The sequence below is a fragment of the Antechinus flavipes genome, chromosome 4 (genome assembly GCF_016432865.1).
Source record: "Antechinus flavipes isolate AdamAnt ecotype Samford, QLD, Australia chromosome 4, AdamAnt_v2, whole genome shotgun sequence".
Taxonomy (NCBI): domain Eukaryota; kingdom Metazoa; phylum Chordata; class Mammalia; order Dasyuromorphia; family Dasyuridae; genus Antechinus; species Antechinus flavipes.
Genome location: NC_067401.1, coordinates 318,922,115 through 318,942,827, shown reverse-complemented (window position 1 = coordinate 318,942,827; position 20,713 = coordinate 318,922,115).

Genomic DNA, 20,713 nt, shown 5'->3' with positions numbered 1-20,713 from the left:
CTTTTCATCTGACTTAAGAGTTTTTCCTTTTTAATAAGGGAATTGGGGACAGGCAATGGCTACATAATATTTTGTTCCTAGAATTTCCTTTCATCAAAAGGCATGCCTTTCAACAATGAGTGTGTCTATGTGTGTGTGTACATATATATATGTATATGTATATATATGCATATATATGTATGTATTTATATATAATATATATGCATGTGTTAAACACACAAATATGTGTGACATTTTTTATACTAATAAATAATACATATCTGCTTACTTTTCACTAAAGTCCTTCAATCCTTCCCTATGACTCAATAGTAAACTTAGGTATTCTTAAAGAGCTATGCTAATAAAGTACCAGAGCTCTGGAAGATACTATAAAGTTAGATGGACTATTTCTAAAGGCTTGCAACTGGCTTCTACATTTTCTGTCCAAGGATCAGCCTATCTAGATTCATAACAACCCTATAAGGTAGGTACTATTATCATCCCCATTTTAGAAATGAGGACAATTAACTAAAGGCTGTGATTTAACCAGGGTCATACAATTAATGTTTGAGGTCAATTGAACTCAGGTCTTAATTCCAGGACAAATGCTCTATCCACTGTAGCACCTAGCTGCCTCTAAATTGCATATTTTCTTCCAACATGACTAAAAATCGTGTTCTCCAAATCCATCTCATTCTTTTTTTTTCTTTTCCCATGTAACTTTTTTGTAATACTTACAGATAGAACAATAAAATCTTAGGAATTGGAGGTCATTTCTATAGTGAAAATCACCCATGTGTGATAATAATCATTCTTCTTTATGATGTAACTAAACCTAGTTTTCAAAGCCCTCTGGGTTTGAATTAAGTTTTAATTTTATAGTTATGTTGTCCCCAGATAATTGGCACCAGGCTTTCATGGTGGAGGCAAATTAACTTTTCTGCAGAGATGCATTATTTTACTTAATTATCAAAGGAAGTACATTATACAGTGTGTTTCTGTGGGGGCTTGTCTTTTTGATGTTCTCTATAATATGCGATCATATGGAAACTTGCCAGGAAATTACATAGATTTCTAATTTAGAGTTTGTCCAAATGCTATCACAGATACTAGTGGTTGGAACCTGGGTATCTAAAAGTTGTGCATCTTAATTTGGGTTCTCTTCCCTTCCCTTATTTTTACCTTAAAGAAAATTTCCTCATAATGACTAACCATAAAAGTTCATGGTTCATGTGTCATAATTCTAAAGGAACCTATCAAAATCTGTTTTAAAAAGAAAGGAAGGAAGAAAAGAAAGAGAGAGAAGAGAGAAAGAAAGAAAGAAAGAAAGAAAGAAAGAAAGAAAGAAAGAAAGAAAGAAAGAAAGAAAGAAAGAAGGAAGGAAGAAAAGAAAGAAGGAAGGAAGGAAGGAAGGAAGGAAGGAAGGAAGGAAGGAAGGAAGGAAGGAAGGAAGGAAGGAAGGAAGAAAAGAAAGAAAGAAAGAAGAAAAGAAAGAAGAAAAGAAAGAAGGAAAGAAAGAAAGAAAGAAAGAAAGAAAAAAGGATGGAGGGAAAGAGGAAGGAAGGAAGAAAAGGAGGGATGGATGGAGGAAGGAAGGGAGAGAGAAGGAGGGAGGGAGGGAGGGAGGAAGGGAAGAAGGAAGGAAGAAGGAAGGAAGAAGGAAGGAAGGAAGACATTCTTCAATGACTCCCTATTTTCTCTAGGACTATTTATAAACTCCTCTGTTTAGCTTTTAAAATCCTTCACAAGCTGGCCGCAAGCTACCTTTCCAAATCTGTAACATATTATTCCCCTCCATGTACGCTATGGTCCAGCCAAACTGGCTTTCTTATTGTTCCTGAAACATAGCACTCTAGCTCCCATCATCTCATCTTCATGTTGGTTTTTCCTCATATCTGAAATACATTTCCACCTTACCTCTGCCACTTAGAGAATCCCCAGTCTCCAACAAAATTCTGCTCAAGCTACACTTTCTCTACAAAGGCTTTCCTGATCCTCCAGCTACTCCCCTGACTCTTTTCCAATTTAATTTTTTTTTTAAATTTAATTTGTACATGTTTTGAATGTACGTATAATCTTCTTTGATAAAGTCTTCAGATCCTTGAGGATAGAGATTCACATTTCTCTTTATATCCCCCCCCCATACAGTGTATTTAATACAGTGCTAATTGGCTCTTAGTAACTTAATAAATACTTATTTGCTGATTGATTAACACTTAAACCCAGAGCCAATTTATTGCTCTCTTTAGCACTTATACAAGCAAAATGGATTTATTATTGGACTTAATGGGTTTCTTGTCTTACTCTATGTCAATAATTTTGACAATACAACTTTTTCACTTACTTTGTTTTTCCAGGGCTTGTGATTAAACCAACCATATTCATATTAAGATGGACTTCACTAAGGAGATAAAAATTAAAACAGGAAAACAAGCATATATGAAAAGAAACAGATCTGCTGGTATTTTAATGATGATATTCTTCTTAGCAACAATTTTGAAAAAAGTTGATATTTTGTATTGAGATACAATGAGGACTGCTTTAACATCTTGAAAATGTGAATCTGTTCCAATGGGTTCTGCTATATTAAGGAACATTTTGAACATAATGCAAATTTTAAGTTTACTTTTACATCATTTCTTCTTCAAGAAATAACAAAAACACAGAAAACTGTACCATTTCATAAATAATTGAAAATCTATATCCCTTCCCACACCCACTCTCCAAAGAAAGCACATATTGGTCAAACTAAAACATCATGCTTACTGTTTATATTCAGGAGCAGTAAGAACTATGAGCAGAGTATGGCTGATCCTCATCACCCCCATCCTCTTCTGCTATGGCCTCTACCCCACATCCAGTACTGCCATCTGACTAGTTTGTTCATGAAGCCCAGTACAGGATGAGGCTGTGGATTACTTTTTATTATAGTAGTTATGTATTTTTAGTTAATTTAATCAATTAACATACACAAAAATGAACTACCATTTTTGTTTCCTATTTTTTTTAGGTTACTGATCAAGCTTTTGAGAGTTGTGCTTCCCAGCCCTTTTGCTCCACAAAATCTATAATTTTTTTTTATTTCATTATTTGTGTGAAACAAAATCAGTCAGAAAAAATGAGTCCATACAAAGATCTTTTCCACGCTTTTAGAATCTTTCCCCATTTGAAGTATCTTTAAAAAATTAAGACACAAGTGCTCTTAAAATTTTGTCATAGACAGCATGAGCTTCCATTTCATCTACAAACATTCTAGAGAAAATTGAGTTTTGATGGATCTTATGCTACTGTCTCATTTTTCTCTTTAACTGCTAGTATATGAGATAATGTTCCTGATGACCTTCTGACTTTGTCCTTCGTAGTGAATTGCACTTTAAATCAGTATACCTTTAGCTTCCATATTTCTCATTGACTTTAATGGGCTAAAATATTTCCCTGATAGTTTTCTGCTTTTAATCTGACATTAGCTAGGTAACAAAATAATCAACATTTATTTTAACTATGTCTAAAATGAGAACAAATATGATTTAAGTGAGTTATCCTCGTCTGAGAAAAGTGAAAACATTTTATAATATTTACTTTGTTATTCAGAGATGTTTATTACTTATTGTGTTTCTTGATTGTGTTCTATATAGTCACAGTTGCTATATAAATAGGTGTCACTATTAGTACAGCAAATATGGTTTTAGATTTATTATAAATAAAAAGACAACATCATTGCTAATATAATGTAATATTGAATAGAGGATATAAGGCCTGATTTACAGTCACGAAGACTTGGGTTTAAGGCTTATCCAATAAGCTTTGAAGATGGGCAAGTCAATCTCAATGCCTCTGTGCAACTCTTAAAAGCTATAAGTTACAAGTTGCTATTATGTGTTTAATATTAAATAATATTAATCAATAATGGTATTATAATAATTAGTGTTGATTATGTATTATAATCAGCATTAATTATTAGCATGATATTTGCTAGTATGATATTAATAATTTATATAACATATATCATTGTGTCACTTATAATTAATTAATATGTATCAATGCGTTATTATAATGAATTACATACTAGGAGTTTACTATGTAGCTGGGTCCCGATTGATGCAAACAATGAATCTCATTAAATGGTGGCATATATTTAAATTTGCACTATTCAATTATGATTACATAAAATTTGGTCATTGATTTCAGCTAAGTTGAAAAATGCAATATAAATTCAAATAAATAAGTCAACTACTTTAAGGAATTCATTATTCATATTCATTAGGACCTAACTGTATCAATGAAACATTAGTACAAATAAAACAAATCCTTAATAATCATCATTTCCAAAAGCACTACATGGATGTTATATTTTTGTAATTAATACTAAAAAAGTATAAAAGTAATATCATCAAACTTCATTGAGGCAGGTTACAACTTCCCTACCATTTAGTAAATGGTGTTCAAGAGTTCCACAAGCAGAAAAAGTCATCTCATGGTAATTGATGTCAAGATGAAGTTTTTCAAATTTATTAGCATTAGGCTGGTCCTGAGGTGATATACAGACAGTCCAATTCTAGAGACACAGTTAAACTTTCCTGATTGCCAGAGCCTACCAGTTCGTTTGCCACTGGGGGCAGTTTTAGATAACTCATGGATCTCATATATATATATATATATATACACACACACACATATGGCTTAAGAGAAAGGCTTCAGCAGAGGGAAATAATAGAACTAATTTAAAAAACTGATAAATATTGTACCTCTTCTTTTCTTATATCACCATAAATCTCAAAGTAATCATTGTTCTGGACAACCAATGCCCTGTGAATGGATTTAAAAAGAGAGAGCCAAAGCTTACTGTGCTCCTTGAAACAGCACAATAAGGAAGATAGAAGATTTTGTCGAGATATACTTGTTTCCTGGTTTTGCTTACTATTCTTTGTCTTTGACAGCTTGTTGCCTTCTTCTCCTGAGGCTTTTCTCAGCAATTGGAGTCTCACTATCTCGGAATATACCTACACTATGTTGGTGCCCTTCTCCTAGTGTGGAAGTTCCTCCTAGGGACTTCATGTTGGGGAAGGACCTAGAAAAGGTGTGCTGGTAAATGATCAACAATTGACACCCACCTCCAAAAGTACACAGGACACACTTTTAAGTGTATTGAGCACTATCACAATTTTCTCCAGCACTTTTGAAGAGCTCACACAGGGTAAACACTCACAAAGTGGTCAGATAAAGCAGAAAAAGCAAGAACATTCTCAAGGTCTCTCTTAAGAACTTTAGAATTGAGTGTATGACATAGGAGACACTGGCACAGGACCTCCCAGCATGGTATGCCCTCGTCTGAAAAGATGCTATGCAGAATTGAATTAGCCCAGAAGAAATAGGAGATGCACAAAGTTAGAGAAGCCACCCCAAAAATTCATATGAATTTGGTGTGCCACCTGTGGCAGAACATTCCAAACTATATTGGTCTTATTAGCTACAGTCAGACACACTGTAATTCAACTCTAACATAGAGATGTCATTTTGGGTCTCTTGGAGAACAAAGAACAACACCCACAAAACCTAGACAATCAATAAAATGGTAAATCAAGTCCTGCTTTGTACAATTTGAGAATTTCTAAGATGTAAATCCTCACATTGAAACTTAATAGCAAACTCTGGTGAGCCTCTCTGAGTTGGTTCCAATGCACCCCAATCCAAGCCAATCACCTCTCAGTTCTTTCCAGACTCTTCCCCACAACATTTTTCTTCTTCCTTTTTGAATATTATCTTCCCCCCTAGAAAGTAAATTCCTCTTCAAGGTCAGGGACTATCTTTCTTTTTTGTTTATACTTGTTTCCCCAGCACAATACAGTGCCTGGCATAAAGCAAGAGCTAATGTTAGGTACCTACCCAATGAGAAAACGAATCCAAAATATCATTACCTTCCTGAGATGTGCACTATAACAGTAGCAAATTTAGGATTCCTTCCTGATTTTGAACTCTATCTACTTAGAATTATATTCTGTTATAATTAGAAAGGAACTTAGTGGTCTTGCAGTCCAAAATTCTCATTTTAAATATGATATGAAATTATTTATCTCCAAACTCAAGATTTGAAACCAAGTTTCTTGACTTCCACAATATCTTAACTGCAAAACTTATCTAAATAGCCCAGATGCATTATACCAAATGCTAAACCAATTTCTATTTCATGAATGAATCTTGGGCTCTGGCCTTGTGTGATAGAGTACACACAGCTTGGCCCTCAGAGATCTAAATGCCTTTGAGAATGCACATCTTGTACCACAAGCAAGGCAGTATGTCTTGGCTACCATAACAACTGAATCTTAGGAAGGTGAAGCTTGCATTCTGTCACTAGGGAGCTATAGCACATCTCCCCTGGGTGAACACAGACCAAATTACATAGATATCTTTTGAAAGGGTTTATGATTCATCATCACTGCATTCACTTAGCCATCAAAGAGAAATAAAGGATAGTTTTCCTGTGCTATAGCAATTAGAAGGGATACTATAACCTGAGGAGGGAAAAATGTAAAAGTAGACTACAGATTAATACTATACATGAAATACAATTAATTTAGATGACACTATCTAAAACATAAATCACCAAATTCCACAAATCAAAAGTCACATATTTTCATCCAATTTCTATTAAATCTAATTATTTTCCTCTATGACTTTAAATGGAAGTCATCTTCTATAATACTGAATTATGTTCCTCCCAAAATTTTATATGAAGGTGCTGTTAAATGATTGTAGAAACTCAATGATATAACCTCTAGTTGAAAATAGAAATATGAGGCTATAGGCACCTATCTAGAATAATATCTATTTTATATACCTATATACCAAAGGTCACATAAAAATTTTTCAGGCAAAAAGAGGTTGTGATTGGAAAAAAAAAAGTTTAAGAAGCTCTGATTTAGATCTTATGATTCTCCTCTAAATTAGTCAGTAAAGAAATTCATCATCTATGATTAAGATTTAGAGTTTTCATCACTCTGATAGTAATCTATTCAATCATTAGGCAAGCAATTCCTGCAGACATGATCAAGAGTATCATTAAGTACTGACCAAAGTCCTAATAATCACTCTAAAGCAATAATTTCTTGTATCTTCCACAGTAAAGTTCTCCTTGATCTGAATTCCATGAAAGCAGGAAGAAAAAGAAGTTAGCTACAGTAACTTTCCTGAAGTATATTTTCTGCTGCTTTCCATTCACCAGAAATCTATTTGGGGATGGTTATTACACCTTCTTGGGTCTGTGGATCGAAGCTTTTTGTTTATTTCCCACTTTTGAAAGGAAATCTTGAATTACAAAAATAAGGGGAGAGAGGGAAGTTTGATCTGGGTCTGAAATCAGAAAGTGGTTGAGCCAGTGTCAATTCCATCAAACTGTTCTTTTGGCTCACTTTGACCTTCAAAATCAACTATCTTTTGATGGAGCAATTGTCTTAAATGCAACCTGAAAAATTTTAGTAGCAGAAAATATAAATGTTATCAACATATGAGAATAGTTAATCTCATTTTAATAGAGGACCCAACTTTGAAAGTACAATAGAATCTTTGGGAAAACAAAGTTTTCTGTGAAGTTGTGTCTGATGAAATAATTAACCTTCTCTAGAGTCCTAGGTGACTATTATAATACATAAGGCTGATTCTCCATCATTAGTTCAATTAAATTGAATAAATGTGTATTAATATTAAATATCTACTAAAATAAAGTTAGGATTAGATCAACCAAAGGTTCATGGGAAGAGCAGAATACAAAATCTTCTCTTGAGCTCATCTGTGCTCATCTGTGTCCTAAGGACTTTTAGACCACTAGATTTGGAATCAGGAATACCTGCTTTTACTAACTATATGATAGCACGTCTTCAAATCCTAGGTCACATGTACCATCATGTACCATTCCATTTCCAGGATTTTTAAATTTTTCCATATTCGGAGAGCTTTTAAGATGGAGAAAGGAGAAAAAAGGAAGGAGGCATTCACCTTATTGATAAAATCATGGAAATAGTCATCTTAAGCATCTCTTGTAGGTTGAGAACATGTAGTATAATATCCTGCCACTGATATTAACAACACTGAATCAGAGGAAAATATAAAACTCTACAGGAACTTAATGGCTCACTGGGAGAAAATGGAGCAAAATCTTCCATTGACCCCATTTGTAATCACTGCATATCCTGAAGTATTGCCATTACTGGCAGTTATTCCTGTTAATGAGAACGTCATCTGCTTCAAGTGAAGTGCCGAATCCCACACACAAGTCTTGGCCAGACACTTCCTGCTTCTGCTTTTTTGATTATTTGCTTTTCAATAATGACTATGAATCTGAAGATGACTTTTAGAAATAGTAACATGATCTGTTACTGTGACCTGTGACTCAGGATCTCCCACCTCCAGGCAGCTCAATGGCACAAGAAATAGAGAACTGGACTTAGAAAGACTTGAGTTCAAATGTAGCCTGAGACACATAATAGCTATATAACCCTGGGAAAGTCACTTTATCCCTTTTTGATTCCATTTCCTCATCCATAAATTGATAATAATAACAGTACCTACTTCCCAAGGTTGATGTGAGAAGAAATGAATTGTTCTTAGTGCAGAGTCTAACACATAGTAAGTACTCTATAAATGGTGACTTCTTTTCTTCCTTGGGTCTGTACAAACTCAGACCAATCTTAACCTCTATCCCCAAAAGACTATTTTTTCTTTGGCTTGTATCAGTTAATCATGCAACAAGTATCATTCAGTGTTTACTGTATTCCAGACAAGAGATTATATTCTCTCAGGGGAAACAAAGTATATACATATACATATATATATATATATATAAAATTATCCTTTGACCTTTTAATCAACAAGCATTTATTAAACACCTGAAATATGCTAGGCGTTATACTCAGTGCTAGGGATACCAAGAAAGGCAAAAAAAAAAAAAAAAATATATATATATATATATATATATATATATATATATATATATGTATATATATATATATTATATATATAGTTTCTGTTCTAAAGGAGATTATAATCTAATGGGGAAAACAACATATTAAGTAAAAGAATTATGCTTTTGGACTGTGACTGATTCAGTGGTTCAAAATTCATAAGTAACTTTGGTACTATCTTCTTCGATAATGGATGATTTAGCTATTCCCCCTTTATACAATCTGTATGAATAGCAAACCTTGGAAAATATGATCCTACTATTCTTTCTTCTTTCCTCCTCCACTATGCTAAGGGTTTTATAAGTTTTGGGTATTTTTGGGGGGAGGAAGAATTAATCTTCATCCACTGATTAAAAAATAGTTAACCTTCTTGCATCTAAAATCAAGCTCTTATTTTTGCCCCCATTATAAAGCTTTCCCCCCCTTCTTTTTCCAGAAAAAATTTATAGAAGACTTTTGTAGAACAGAACTTGATTATTCAACTGAATTCATTTTTACAGACAATAACACTCCTCATGCATTCTCAAAAAACCCAAGCTGTTTCTTGCATTCCTTTTGACTTTCACTTCACTTGCTACCCATATGCTGCCAACATCCAAGTCCCCAGAGCTATAACTAGTCTGAAGCTAACAGGGTTTTGTTCCAGGATCTGAAATCTGGGAAAGTACCTTTCCTTCTTAGGATGAGTCATTCCCATGGCCACTACATTGTGGTCATCGCTGTCCCCATAGCAAATGATGTCCTTTGGCTTTACCTTATCTTCCACTTGCTCATCATCCTCTCTATCATCCTATGTTTCAAGTGACTCCTTTCTGTTCCCATTTCCTAGACCCCCACTAGCTCTGAGGGCAACTGATTACCTCTCTGATTCACTCTTCTGCCCTACCTTTTCTCACCACACACATATGCATGGACACATGTAATCCCCATTAGACTAAGAGTCACACTGTCTCTTCTGAGGTTTATATTGCTTGTCCCTTCTTCCCCATCCCTAACTCCACCTCCCATCTTGATCTTCTTGCTTCCACTTTTCATTTCCCTAATCTGATTTTTTTTTTCTCACCCAGCCTAAAAGTATAGTGGCCACTCAATAGTATTCCATTATATTCAAATACCACATCTTAATCAATCATTCCCCAATTGATGGGCACCTCAGCAATTTCCATCTTCTTGCCACCACAAAAAACACTGTTATAAACATAAAATTCCATATTCTATAGGAGAATTCAATTCCTCAATTCTATTACTTCCCTCTACTGATTAGTTCATATTTATCCTGTGTATAGCTTGTCTGTACATATTTCTTTCCAAGTTATCTCTCATTAGATTTATTTTTATTGCATTTTAAGTTCCAAATTGTTTTCATTCTTCCCCACCCACACTAGAGAAGATCCCCATTTGACACATACATATATATACAAATATATATAGATAGATAATATGTGTGTTGTTATGTATATGTGCATTTGTGCATACTTATATATGTTGTATGTATGTATGTGTGCTTCTGTGCATGCATATATGTATGTGTGTGTATGTATATGCACATGCAGATATACACATATACTTCTAGTTATCAGTGTTTTCCCTAGAGGTGGAATCTTCCTTCATAATTTCTTTGTAGTTGATTTGAATATTTATAATACTCAGAATAACATAGTTGTTCACAGCTATTCATTGAACAATATTGCAGTTACAGTATTCAACTTTCTCTTGGTTCTACTCATCTCACTGTTTATTATTTTATCCAAGTTGGATTTTAGATTAAATTTTGAGCTCCTTGAAGGAAGAGACTATTTTTTGCCTCTTTGTATCACCAGCACTGAGTACAGAGCTTGACACACAGTAAGTCCTTAATATATGTTTATTGAATGACTAATTTCTAAGAGCCTAAGTTTTTTCCTATGTAAAATGGAGATAATATTTTTCTTAACAACTTCACAAGGACTGGTGTGAGAAAAAGCAGATCTTCACTGTTACATACATAAATTGCTTCTGTTAACTTTGCCCTACACAGATCTTCTGATTTTATTCTCGTACTTGTAATCCATACAGCCAGCCATAGCACTGCAGCAACTTAGAAACCCCATCAGCTGGCAAAATTCCAGGATTAACCTGCTAAGCATAATGTTGGAACTGCAATGGAAGGAGGGAGGAATTATACAGAAAAGATTTAGATTTCTTGAAGCTCAAAAATGGAGAGACTAACCTGAAATTGTGCTTCCAGTGCCTACTAGCCATGTAACCAAAAGCAAGTCACTTTACCTGTTTGAGACTCAGTTTCCTACTTTGTATAATGAAAATAAAATATTTGTTATATTGAGTTTGGAGGAAGTGCAATTGATACCATACATGGAAAATGTTTTAGAAATATTAACGTCCATATAAATGTCAGTAACCATTAAGGAAAGAACTCAAATCCCTCTGTTCACAGGAGAATTGAAACTTTAGCTGGAGGATAGCCAGGGTGGAAAAGAGAAATGGGGAATCTTAGGAACAAAGCTATATGGAGATCCCAAGGGAGAAGGGTCAGGTATATTTTAGGATTAGTGGAATGTGGATTAGTCATAGCTAATCCCTATATCATTTGTATCCACAAAGCACTTGATCCATATCCAATTCCTAACCTACCTTCAAACAATTTTCACTGAAATCCATATGGAAGGCCATATATTATCCATGGATTGAATACTTTTCACTTGTCCAATTATTTCTATAGTTTCCAAAACACTTACACATATATGATCTCATATGAGACTTTGAGAAAGGCAAAATAGATAATATGATCCTCAATTCCCAGATGTGGAAACAAGTGGTTGAATTAAATTCCCAAAGTTGTATGAGTCCTACATAGCAGAATCTGAATTCTAACTCATAATCCAAAACTCTTTCCAAAACAGATTGTTCTTTTGTCCTGTTCCTGGGAATGATGTCCAAAGTTTTAGTGGCATTTCTGGGCAATTGGATGCCTAGATTGGATGATCTGTTTTGTATCTTTAACAAGGCTGTTGCATTTAATTTCATTCCTCAGGGGGAAAAAAAAGGTTTTTTGAGTTTTTTGGTTTTTACAAATTTACAAATTTCTTTTTGAATTTCTTGTTAGTTTTTTTTTTTTTTTAAGCAACCTCCTCTTTCTTTCCCTTTTGTTCTCATCCTGATACATTTCAGTTTTGACACATATTCTGCAGTTTTGCCTTGGTCTTAAAGCAAAAGTACTTGATTTCAGCCAGAAAAGGCTATTTTTGCACTATTTTGGGCCTCACTAGAAAGAAGAAATACTAACACCTTATGGGATCCCTTCCTCACAGTATAGCCCAGCTGAAATGTACAAATTTAAGCACAGTATGATGCAAATGATGATTAGATAAGACTCCAAACACTTGGAAAACCCAAATCTCCATATCTTCTGAGGCCACTAGGTAGAGACACAAACAAAGTCTCTTAGAAATGAAAATCAAGATAAGATGTTAAGAGTTAATAGTTTTAAAAATGCAAGTCCCTAAAGAGTAACAAATGGCATTCCAATTAGAAACACCTGTTCTTAATGCAAACTTGGACTATCAAATAGTACAGAAGAATGAGACAGCCAAGCAAAGATGGGAAAGATATACATTGTACACCTTGATGAAAAAAAAAAATATGAATTTACAACCACTACCAGATGTACTGCTTATAGTCCCTGCAGGCTTAGCCTGGCCTCCAGGTGCAAAAAAAAAAAAAAAAAATTATATATAGGAATGAAACTATATATAATTTTTTTTAAGTTTTTAAAAGTTTCATTCCTAGGTTGGCTGAGACATATTTCAAAAAGAGAAAAAGCAAAACAAAAACAAAAACAAAATTCAATGACAATAATAACAAGTACAAAAAAAAACCTCATTGCATTGAAAAGTATGAGGGGGTTTGAGATACTGGGTTCTATCATAATTTTAGCTAGGGAGCATGCTGATTGTCCACCAGCATTCAAAAGCTTTAATTTCTAGCATCTTGGGGATCCTATGAATCCTGGGGGACCTACTAAATACTATAGGATCATTAGTTAAGACCTAGAAGAGATCTCAGAACCATCAATTTCAGATAGAGGGTGCAGTAAATAAAGGATTGGACTTGGAGTTAATAATAACTAACTTTAAATTCTGCTTTTACTAGCTGTGTGACTTTGAACAAACTATACATTTGACCTCTGTATAGTTCAGTTTCTTCATCTGTAAAATAGAAATAATAGTACCTAACTCACAGATTACTTGAGGATGTGTCTTGAGGATGAGATGATGGGGAAACAAAGCTGAGTTGTTTGGAATCAAACAACAATCCCTGCTCAGTCACTTACTACCTGGATGTAACCTCAGATCGGTTAATTCAACTCTCTGGGCCCACATTACCTCATTTCTAAAATGAAGGGGTTGGATCAGATAGCCCCAAATTTTCCTTTCAGCTCCAAATCTATGAACCTACAATTCTACCCTCTGGATCTAGTGTATTCACATCTTTAGTGACATCAATCACTACCAATTTAACAATTATTATTATTACTTGGAAAGAAAGGGGTTTAATTAATTATAGTGCTACTCACTCTTCTTGTTAACAATTACAGGAATGAAGCCAACATTTGGGAAATTTGAAACTTAGTCTTTACATTTGCTTTGTTGTGCCCTGTCTAATGAATCACTTTCCAACTAAATCAATCAATGCAATTTTTCAACCATGTGCCAAAAAGCTATTTCACTATGTTATGCCACAGTTTTCTTTAACTGTCCTGACTCAGTTTCCCTGTCTCAGTTACCTTAACTGTTCTGTCTCTGACCCAGTAAAACTTAAGGATTGTTCGCTCTTGGGTTATGAATTAGCAAGATAAAAGAGTAGATCTCCTGACTCTTTTATGGATTTACAATATTCCTTTAGAATATTCCAAGACCAACCCATGATATCTTTACTTCTTTGTCTCTGGAATTTTTAGGTTTTATGGCTTCCCCTCCCTGATAAAAAAACTTTCCCTCCCTGTCTCTTCTTTGTCTCCAAAAAGGTATTTAAGAAGTTGGGGTTCCTCCATTCATTGCTGGAGAATGGCGACTGGCAGCTGTATGCTGGACGCTGGATTCTTTGGGTCCTCCTGCCCTGGGACCAATATGGATTCCTTGGTCCCAGTATACTTATCTCTGTCTGACTGGATAATCTGAGACGAGAGTCCTGTCCAGTCAATCTTACTCTCCCATTAATAAAAATATTAAAACTCTCTAATCTCTCTCCTGCCTCAGTTTCTCCGGCATTACAATTATACTATTTAAAGACCCCAATTTATATAGGTTAAAATATATTTCTAACTTCCTATTTCTTTAGCTCCCCAAAGCCTAGTTACTGGTTAAAAAGTTGTTGGCAAAGGACCACTGGCAATAAATTCAAGATTAGCTCTTAGAAAGAAGTAACTACTCTTGCCTCTTCAGATTAGTCCAGGAATTGCTCTTGAACATGTTTCTTAATTAGCCACAAACTCTAAATAAAAGCATTTTTCTGCTTATGCAAGTGTTTGAAATTATTCCTATAGAGATTACTTGTGCATAATAGTGATATGATCCCCAAGAACATCTTTTGGGGTGCTAGGGTAATGAATGCTAAGGACAAGAAAGGCTTTATTTTAAAACTATTAAGGAAAAGAGGAAGATCGAAGCAGGAATAGGACAGTTGTTTGGACTGTCTTGGATAATCATAAAAAAATGATAAAAATGACTTACTCGACAGAGAATGATCTTAGGAATGAAAAAGACTGAAGAACTATGGCTAATAATGAGTTGAAATCCTAAATAACAGGGGAGATATTACAAAGCTGCCTTCAATGAATTAATTGCATATGTCCTGGGCAAACCATATCCTAGGGTAACTACCAGATATAATAATGTTCTTTGAAAGAGTATGAAAAAGAATAGAGGTGCTGCAAGTCTGGAGAAGGAAGAATTACAGCCATGAATCCCAACTGTTCCCTTTACTTTTAATAACTAGTTGGAAATTAGATCAGAGCTAAAGCATTTACTAAAATGGCAAAGCATGAATACTAGTAATAAAATATTTCCCTCATAAACCTAATGTGAGCTCTCTCACAATGTGAGTGGAAAGATTGGCCATCTAAATAAAAATTATAAGTAGAGAAGCACTCACCCAGGGAGAATGAACACAGCCAGTGCAACTGATATCCCCTGCACTGTAGGGCACCTTTGTCTTATTCTCCTCTCATGAGAAGCCTACAATGCTTACCCACGGCTCAGAATATGGCCTGGCCAGGTCACTTCCATGAACTCCCTAGGCCTGCTGCGTGCAAATTATTCCACTGCCAAATGCAATTGTTCATAGTGGAAGGATTGGGAAACTAGATTGAGGGTAATTGATGGTTTCTCCTACCTGTTTCACATTTCTGCCTATTTCATAGCTCCTTGAAAACTATATGTTGAGGAAATGACTATTTTCTCTTCTCGAAAAAAAAAAAAAAATTTAGTCTAAGGAGGAGTTTGAGGATCAATTTCAAACTAGTTTTATATTTTAAAATTTTACTGCAACTATCTCCCTTTCTTCAACATTTGAAAATTGACCATGGATAGTGAAAATAAGGTGAAGGTTAATTAACCTTCTTGATCCACCAAAACCCCTTACTCTCCAATCAGGCCCTGAAGGGAGGGTGCTAGAATATCTATCATAGCCTGCAACTTAAATTCTTGTGGTAATTACAGTTACTTTTAACAATAGCAATCCCTATGCTCTTTTGCCTTTAGCATTTAAGGAATCTGTAATGATAAAATGCCCTTCATTTCTAGGGTTGTTACAGTGGAAGCAAAGTGTCCTTCTAACCAGGCCTTTAGAAAAGGAAGCTGGATTTCAGGCCATTTTAAGTTGGTGTGAAAGTAGGGTTCCATGAAAATTCAGTGGATGGCCATAAATTAACAAATGGCTGAATAACTTATGGTATATGAATGTAATGGAATATTATTATTTTATAAGAAATGATGAGCAGACTAATTTCAAAGAAGCCTGGAAAGCCGTATATGAACTAATGCAAAGTGAAGTGAGCAGAACCAAAAGAACATTGTACACAGTAACAAGAAGATTTTGTGATGATCAATTATGATGAACTTGAGTCTTCTCAGATGATTCAAGGCAATTCAAATAGACTCATGGAAAGAGCCATCTGTATCCAGAGAGAGAAATATGGAAAATTAATGTGGATTGAGAGTATTTTCACCGTTGTTCTTGTTGTTTGCTTGTGTTTTTTTTCCCTTTTGATTTGATTTTTCTTGTACAATATGACAAATATGGAAATATCTTTAAAAGAATTATCCATATTTAATCTATATCTGATTGCTTGCTACCTTGAGGAGGGCAGAGGTAATGAAGGGAGGAAGAAAAATTTGGAACACAAAGTTTTACAAAAACGAATGTTGGAAACTATTTTTACATGTATTTAGACAAATAAAATGCTTCAGAAATTTTTAAAAAGGAAGGAAGGCAGGAAGGAAGGAAGGAAGGAAGGGAGGAAGGAAGGAAAAAAGGAAGGAAGGAAGGAAAGAAGGAAGGAACGAGGCAGGAAGGAAGGAGAGGAAAGGAGAAGAAAGGAGAGAAGAGAAGAGATTGTCTATCTCAATTAGAATGTGAACTCCTGCTTTTCTTACAGTGCTTAGCTCAGTGCTTTAAATGTATGAAGCAATTAATAATATATTTTTCATTTATTTAGATGACGACATAGGTTCACTGATTCGTTTCAATCCATGCTGCAAGAAAGTAGATTGAATATAATAGAGAAAGCTAAAGATGCCAATTTCTCACTCCAGCCATTTCCCTGTCTTTTGATTCAGTTTTATAACTACCAAAAATGTGTCTGTGTGGCTCAGAATGGTGAGGGGTCACCATTTAATAAAAAGCTGGAGAGATCTCTAAGAGCAAAGCAAAAGTTTATAGTACGTTCTCTTGAGAATCGGGTATCCCTACTGTCGAGCAAGCAATTGAAGGCAGGAGACACCTTTTAGGACAGGTTTGACCCTTTAAATAGTCCCTAACCAAATACCCCTCCTGCCACTGACCATCATCCCCATTGGCTGAGGATCTTACATTCTAAATGTGGGAACTACCCAAGAAATTAAACTTGACCAATAAGTAAATAATTGTCCATATTTGATCAAAATAGGGAGAAAATGATGTCATGAGAATATAGCAGGGAGGGGACCTAAGTATGCCCTTCAGTCAATGCTCAAAAACCTTCAGGCTTACTCTAACTCTGAATTAGATGAAGCCTTATTCAATTTTCACAACTATCTTGAGAGATCTCATGTCCCATAAAACAGTGATGCATTATTGGAAGCTTATAGCTTAATTTCTTTATTCAATTCTTTATACAATTTAACTTGCATTTATTAAGTACTCATTAAATGTCAAGTATTGTGTTAGTTATTAGAAATATAAAGGCAAAGATGAAATAGTTCCTGCCTTCATTGAGCTTACATTGTCTTTGATAGAAATAATATTTATGAAGATAGGTAAATATTTATAATTACTCAATTTGCATATATAAATTATTTTTAGGATTGAGAGAGTGCTAACAGGAAAGGTAGGGTTGATCAGGAAAGGCCTTGTGTACAGGTTGAGCTGAGCTTTGAAGTAAACCAGAAATCCCAAAAATCAGGGCATGGTAGGCTTGGAGTCCAACTTGTACAAGAGCTGAGAGGAAGGAGATGGACTAAATCATAATTTAAGCATGTAACTGCCAATGTAGAGAAAGTTCTCTAATCTAATAAATTCAGAGATTCTTTTTAAAAGGAGGAGAGGTGTGGAAAATGTATATAGTCATTTATAAATCTTCAACAACTCCTTGTTTTGCACTTTTGTAAAATATCCTTGTGGAAGGGAAAATACCTTCTCCTTATCTATTTGGTGTTTGGGGTTATTTTTCCTGAAAAACAACACAAAATCCTCACCATAACTTTAAATCACAGTTGCTTTCAGAATGAATAATCAAAATGAAATGCATACCTCTGCAACAGCACTATTCAGAGATTCCTGACACAAGCCCAAGAAACCTACAGACTGAAAAGGAATTTTTACCAGAATACTTTCCCAGCTCTTAATCAGTTTGATGTCATGCATGAGGGATTAATCAGGCAGAGCCTCTTGGTACTTTTAGGCTGAATGATTCACTTCCCCATTCAAGTGGGTCATCTGTGGTTCTGACTATTAAGCTCATTTTTCATTCCCAAGGAAGGTTTGTTGTGTAGTCATTCAGTCATGTCTGCCATGGACTATAATTGGACATGAAATAATCAAGAGAAAGTCCAATGGCTCACAAAACTTACCCTCTAAATCAGACTAGAAACTAGATTGGTGTTAACTTAGATAACAGCTGAGGTTCTTTCCAATTCTGAAAATCAACAGAGAGAACTGTGTCTATTAGACCTCCAAAGATACATTGAGGTTGGCAAAAATTTCCTAATGTTCAATACAATTCAATAATCAGATCAACAATTTGTAAAGCATCTATTATATTCCATATACTATGCTAAGCTCTAGAGCAAGAGTTCTTAACTGGAGAATAGATTTCAAAAATCATGTGAATTTGGGAAGAGGAAAAAAGAAAAAAGATATATATATATATATATTTCAATATAACTAGTTTCATTTGTAATCCTTCATATTTTATTTTATGCATCTAAAAACATAATTCTGAGAAGGGTCCATAGATTTCACCAGACATGACATAAGATTAAGCACCCTTATCCTCAAGATGCCTTCACAGTAGCAATGGCAAACTTGTTTTGATTCTCTAAGAGAGGAGAAGGGGAAGAAACAGAGTGTGTTGGGGAATAAGTTGGGTCCCTAAGTCTGCTTAGTGGTCAACACTAACAGCCAGTGGGGTCCTAGGACTAGGCTGGTTATGTAAGGTTCACATAATAGGAACAAAGATTATACAATAAAACTTGTTTTATTTTCACTCTTTTGCCATTTCACTATCAATCATATTGACTGGTTTCTGTTTTATTGTTGACAATGTATGAGGTCCTCAAAAAATAGCTGGCAAGGCTACTGTCCCACCCACTTCTTACAGTGGAGCTCTTTACTCTTTTTCTAACCTGGATTTCTAAATATCAACAGGTTTTAAATCAAGTTTCAATTGTGCTTACACAGAGTTTTACTCCTTCTGTTCAAAGTCTTCCAATGGGTTTGCAGGAAGAATGTAATGAAAGTGCAAGAGATCTTGGGATCCATAAATTTACAAGAAAAGAGAACTTAGCCACAGGCTAACATGTTTGTAGAAGACAATGTTTTTTTCTCAGGAAATCCTAATTTAGGGAGAAACATTCCTTGTAAAATACACCTGGATTTGCCCCTGTACAGTCCTTTGTCAGCTCTAGAGTTTGGATTTGCAGGATCTATTGAACAGGTTTTGCTAAACCTAGAACACAAGTGCAAAATGAAGCCGTGACATTTAAACTTTAAATATAGTACCTAGAAATTGCTTAAGGGGTTCAAAAATATACAAAGAAGCTAGATAGGGGATTCCTAGTATGGGAACTCCTACCATCTCAGTGGCTCACTGTTAGGGAGTGTAAAGATCCAAAAAAGTTCATTAAGTGACTTATCCAAGCAAGTTAAGTTGAAGAGTCAGGGATTAAACTCTGACCCAGCATCCTAATCACCACTGAGAAAATAAGTGATTTGTCTAAGATTATTCAAGTCAGTATATATTGGAAGTAAGACTTGAGTTCGTCAAAAAGCATTTATTAACATGTATTATATTTTAGGCTGGAGGTAGGTAGGTGACTCAGTGGTTAGAGCACTTGGTCTGGAGTCAGACTGGACACTTATTGTATGATACTGAAAGTCACTTAATCTCTGATTGCCTTATTCTGTTGCAGAAGGAAATGGCAAACCATCTCAATATCTTTGCCAAGAAATCCAGTGGACAGTGTGGCCCACAGGATCATAGTGACAGACATTACAGAACCACAATGTACTAGACACTCAGACACAATGACAGAAGTAAAACATCCCCCTACACTAAGCATTTTAGATTGAACACAGATCTTCTGATCCTCAGAATAGCTTTGTATCCACTATTCCACATTGTTTCTCACTTCTAGATATTAAGTCAGAAAACATTAGTAGAGTGGTTGAAAATGAGAAAAGTCATTTAAAACTGCAGCAAGCCACATCACTTATCTATCTTTCAACCATTGCTGAGGTACTCTATCACTCCTTTTTCCACTAAAGGGATTCAGTCAAGAGGTTTGAACTAAGCTCAGATCTTAACGGGTCTTGGCTTCTAATTAGAAGAATTAGACTCCCTGTTTTTGAGCTCTTTGGCTGGATTTATCCCCACCCTGTCACCCAGGGACAATTGGACAAAGCACAAGAGAATGAAGTTGAGGATATACAATCTATTTCTGTGCACAAATTAATCCTCCACAGAGGACACTTACAAGCAGGTATTTTGCAAAAACGAATTTGAGCAAGATTCAGTACCTGAACTTATGACAACTGTTATTATAATTTTCTGGAAGATTGATACTTAAATCTCATCAAAACCTAAAACAGACTGTTAATTAGACATTTTATGTTTCAGGTTGGATTTGCACTGTTCAAACAATTCTTGGTATGCATCAGCTGACAAAACATCCTGGCTCAAGCCAGTTCTCTTGTCCATGTCCATTCTCTGCAAGATACTGGAATAGTCGTAAGGTATTCCTTTCAACCATCACTTAATTCTAACTCTTTAACACTCTCTAACACCAATCTTTTGAACTCCCAAG